The following is a 4,972-nucleotide window of genomic DNA, read 5'->3' as shown; positions in this document are numbered from 1 at the left end:
TGAGAAAATACATGCGTGATCCCTCGCATGTAATCAGCTATGAGCAGCTGAGCGTGGATCCTCAACTCGTCTATGAGGAAAAACCGGTTATGATACTAGACCGAAAGGAAAAAGTGTTGAGGAACAAGACGGTGCCATTGGTAAAGGTGCAGTGGTGTAACCATGGCATTGAAGAGGCAACCTGGGAAATAGAAGACAAGATGAGGGAGCTGTATCCTCATTTGTTTTAAGTTTCGAGGACGAAACCTTTATAAATTGTAGGTATTGTAACGTCCTGCATTTTCGGGTACCTTTAAACGACTCGGGTCGGGATTTTTTCCCCCGGGTTAAGAATATTATTTTAAATAATATTATATTTTGTTTGTAAGTATTCCATGAGTTATTACTAGCCAAAATATGAATTTTGTGATTTTAAAAGTCAAGATAAGACTTTCGGTCCTGGACCGACACAAAAACCCTGATCGGGTAAAAATCTCGGAAAATAAAACGAAAAATCATGGAAATTATATTTTGGGCATAAAATACATTCATAAAAGTTAAAGTTTGGTAAAAAATAATAAACCTAAAAGAAAATGGAAATTTTAAGGCATTTTGTGGTAAATGCCTAATTTTGCCGAAATAGGGAATTTTATTCCATGAATGGACCTTAGGTTAAATTTTATTTTGTGGTTAATTAAATTAAATATGAGAGACATTTAATTTAATTAATTAATAGTAAGTTTGGTGATTAAAACTTAATGAGAGTGAAAAAGGTGTAAGAAGTCAAGTGGGCAAGTGGGTAAAAAAGCACTCAAGTGTTTTGTGATATTTTGAAGAGTTGTGTGAGCCATTCTAACCCCCAAATCCGACCACTCTCCCTCCCTCATTCACTCTCATCTGATTTTTGAAGACTCTCTCAAGTGTTCTCTCCATTTTCAACCCCAAGAACACCAAAGAAACTTGGAGGCTAAGTCTTGGTCTAGGAAGTATTTTCCCTAAGGTAAACCTTCACTAATCTAGGCTTTTGTAAAGTTTTAAGCTTAGAGTTTCAAATAGCTAATTAACTATGTTGTTGGGGGAAGTTGGTTAGGGTTTTTGAAAGGTTTTGGAGGAGCCAAAGCTAATAGGAAGGTCCAAACCTTAAGCAAGAACACCAAAGAGGTAAAAATTTTACTTTTGATGATTTTGTTGTAGGGTTTTTAGTTTTAATCATTATTTTGTATATCTAATGCTTAAAGTTTCTTGTTGGTTATGTAATAAGGTTATGGTAGTTGTTTAATAATTTTTATGATGCATGTGTATTGATTTTTGAAAATGGGAACCAAAACCCCCAAGGGTTTTGTAGGATACCCTAAAACAAAACATGTTTTAAGCTGTGACTTCCAAGGGGTCAAGCAGCCACTTTATATTGTTTTTGTAAAATTAAATTGTACTGTGATGTTTTTGAGATTGAGTACATAAAATTGAGCATTTGAAACACTAAAAAATGTTTAGAAATGAGTAAGTTATGCTATTTCAAAGTTTAGGTAAAAAACTGTTTTTTTCGTATTCTTATTTTCGGAACCAAGTTTGGACAGCCACTGTATAGGGCAAATGAACCGAGTTTTTTCTAAAATTTTGTGGACATATTACTGGCATAACCTATTATTCCACTGTAAAATTTTGTAAGAAAATATTGAACGGTTTGAAAGTTATTAACTGTCAAAGTTTGGAAAAAATAAAGACTTGAAAATAAGGTCATTTTTACCTCATTGTTGGAAAATGATTTCACCAATAAAAAATGCTCATTTTGACCTAAGATTTTACAAAGGCCTAAATGGCATAACAAAAATGGAATTGGGAAATTTTGGTAACAATTGGGTTAGTAAATTTCAAGTTATGAACTAACGAAGTATGTAGTTAAAAATGTGAAAAATAGGTTTTTCACACTTAGTGTAAAAATGAGATTTTGGAACATAAGGTAAAAAGTAAAATTTTGTTTATTTCAAGATATAAAATGGTAAGTCTTGAAATCATATTTTCACTAAAATTAACCATTTGAGTTTAAATGAATTATTTTTATTAAAGAGTTTTTATTCTTTCTAAAAATAAGAGATTTAATTTATTAATAGTTAATAAATTAAAAGATGGTTTAAAACCCTATATTTTGAGAAAATAATTAAATGAATTATTTTTCTAGTAAGTAAAAATTGATTAATTGCATTTGGAAAATTAATTAGTCAAGATGAGAAATTTATAACGGTTTTCCTAATTAAGACAAATTAGGCAATTTTCTTAAAACGGTTTTTAGATATTAAAACCTTAAGAAAAATAAAAGGAAAATTTAAAGAGTTTATTTTCTTTAAAAATAATTAAGGAATTTATTTGTATTTTCTGGATATAATACCGGCTAAAATCTTACATATTTTAACCGACTAGTCGAAAGTGCGGGTTAATAGCGATACCTTGAAAGAGTAAGCTTTTTAGCGGGTTGTGGGGAAATACCATTGTGATACCCGAGCCTAGGTATCGAGACCTTAGGATAGGTCTCCCCGAGACTTAGGGTTTAGTCTCGAATATTTTGTATAACTTTCCTTAATGGGTTTAAAACCAAATAAGGATTGTAAATCCTTACAAATGACTTTTATTAAAATGACCAAACTGCCCAAAATAATAATAATGAATTATGAGTGCCATAATTAATCCGAGTATACTGTATGGATAACTACAGTATTGGCTAAGCGTAACTGGACTGAACGTTGGAGGGTGAAAACTTGCTGAGCGCTAAGGACTCCAAGTAAGTCAACTTATATTGTATGGCCGCAACATGAAATGATTATTGTCTTGTATGTTAGTATAGAGATACATGCATATACATAGGCTGTCATAGAAAGTTGCTTAGAGACGTTAGTCTAGTGAGTGCTGATTTAGAAAATATGAACGGTAGAAGTCCGTCATATCCTAGACGGTTGATCCCCGTCACACTGCTTGATTTTATTTATGTCCGGTTCATTACCGAGACGAGTGGCCATGAGATGAGGATAAGCTGGTTAAACCTAGGGGCGCCAAGATAAATGGGACCTAGGGGCCCTCATGCTTACTTAATCATTGGACGATTAGAATCCGAGCAAGTGCTCTGATAAGTTATTCCCGGATAGCAGCCGTGAATATTGGCCATTCAGTGAGAGTGCCTAGAGACACTAGGGGTTGCCAAGATTGAGTGAGGCTGAACACCCTAGGGGCAACTGCTCACCAGCACCACTGATTAACATAGAAGTCTCCGTAAAACCGTGTAAATTGGATTACACTCTTGAATAAGTAGCGATGCCCTAGGTAACACGATAGTTACCCTTGATGAGAATATTTATTGGCTAGATCTTAGTGTGGGGACTCGGTTCTCTTTTACAGATTAGCAATTATGTTGGAGGGCGCGTTACGCATGAATTCTTGGAAATTGTCGAGCGTTGGTCTCGAATTATGTTGTGATATAATATATCTGCTTGCTCTGGGATTTTCTGAGTGCAGGGATATATTTGTTGATAAGATATAGTTGTGATATAATATATCTGCTTGCTCTGGGATTTTCTGAGTGCAGGGATATAATTGTTGGTAAGATATAGTTGTGATATAATATATCTGCTTGTTCTGGGATTTTCTGAGTGCAGGATTTTTTTTATCTAGATAGGAATTAATTTATCCTTGGTTATCAGGCATGACCATAAGTTTGCCAGGATGCTTTAGCATTCTTGAAATTGATTGTGTAGGGTCCGGATCCCTATTTCTCTATCTGCTTTGTTTGAAAGTTGATCTTACTAAGCGTTTTCGCTTACCTAGTTGTTTCATGTTGTAGGTAAGGGCAAGGGCAGGGCAGAGCAGTGAGCGCTGGAGTCTTCCTTGCAAATGTACATGTGGACCGACCTTTTGGGAAGCCTTTTTATATTTGGAAATGTTGTGTAATTTTCCTAAACTAGGCTCACTCTAATCTTTGTAAAACATGTTTGTAACTAAATGTTAAGTATGGCCATACGACTTTTTAAAAAGTTTTTCTTTCTATGGGTTTTTGAGACATTTTGTTAAATGAAAACATTTATATTTCCGCATTATCGAGTCTTGAAAACCCGGGTCGTTACATCTTGCACACCAAGACATTGGGTAAAAAATCAGGGATTTTCTATTTTTTAAAGAATGCACGATTCCCAAAAATATCACCTTTTTAACAACCGCCACCTTTTTTCCCTGATATTTCGGGATTTCCCACAACATGTCCACCTTCTTTCCTTTCGGTGGAAAACACGCTCTGAGATTGGCCTCATCCTTTGGATCGAGCTTAGCTAAAATGTGCTTAACTTTCCAGCCAACTATCATCGCCCCACCCCCTCTGACGAGATGAAGGAGCGCAGAGAGACTATGCTCTAACTTCCTTATGGCAAGAGATCCCTTTCCTATCTCTTGCACGAAGACAAGCTTCGAGCTTGTGGGCTCTTGGGAGAGGATCAGTCCACATTGGATTGGTCCAATAAAAAATACGACCGTTGGGAGCTCGTGCCTTTGCCAATGGGCAACCTCCCCCCAAGGAGAGAGGCGAGGCTTCTGCCTCCAATTCATCAAAGGAGTCCACAATCAGGGAACGAGGCCAACGACGAGGCCTCAAGCTCAGGCTCGGATGAGCAAGGTACAATCATCCTAAGCTCGAATATGTGGTCCCCCTCCCTATTAAAGCATAAACCCGATAGGTTAGTATTGTTTGAGGATGATAGGAACCATTTTTATGTATGGTCTTGGGTAGATGAACGGGTTCATAGGTTCGATAGCTGGCTCGGGAAATACGACATCATGTATAGCCTAAACGAGGTATTGAACGGAATAGCTGTCCAATATGGGACCAAAGACTATAGGGACTTTTCGAGGTTGACGTCCACCTATAGGGAAGATACTCCCCCCGCCTCTTCTGAAGATGGGGGAATTTCGTGGTCGCCGAGCTCAAGCTCGGGGGAGAGTTCCAATTACGTTTCTC

General features: G+C 36.5%; 1 long non-coding RNA gene across 1 annotated transcript; it reads left to right on the top strand.

Annotated features, from left to right (window-relative positions):
• Positions 1-803: 803 nt before the first annotated feature.
• Positions 804-2,761, top strand: LOC133780518 (uncharacterized). The gene is made up of 3 exons (XR_009869382.1): positions 804-979; positions 1,062-1,140; positions 2,690-2,761. It is a non-coding gene; the product is annotated as an uncharacterized LOC133780518 (long non-coding RNA).
• Positions 2,762-4,972: the final 2,211 nt, after the last annotated feature.

Source organism: Humulus lupulus, chromosome 5 (assembly GCF_963169125.1).
Source record: "Humulus lupulus chromosome 5, drHumLupu1.1, whole genome shotgun sequence".
Taxonomy (NCBI): Eukaryota; Viridiplantae; Streptophyta; class Magnoliopsida; order Rosales; family Cannabaceae; genus Humulus; species Humulus lupulus.
The sequence above is the reverse complement of the archived record's forward strand: the minus strand, read 5'-3'. Positions and strand labels throughout refer to the sequence as shown.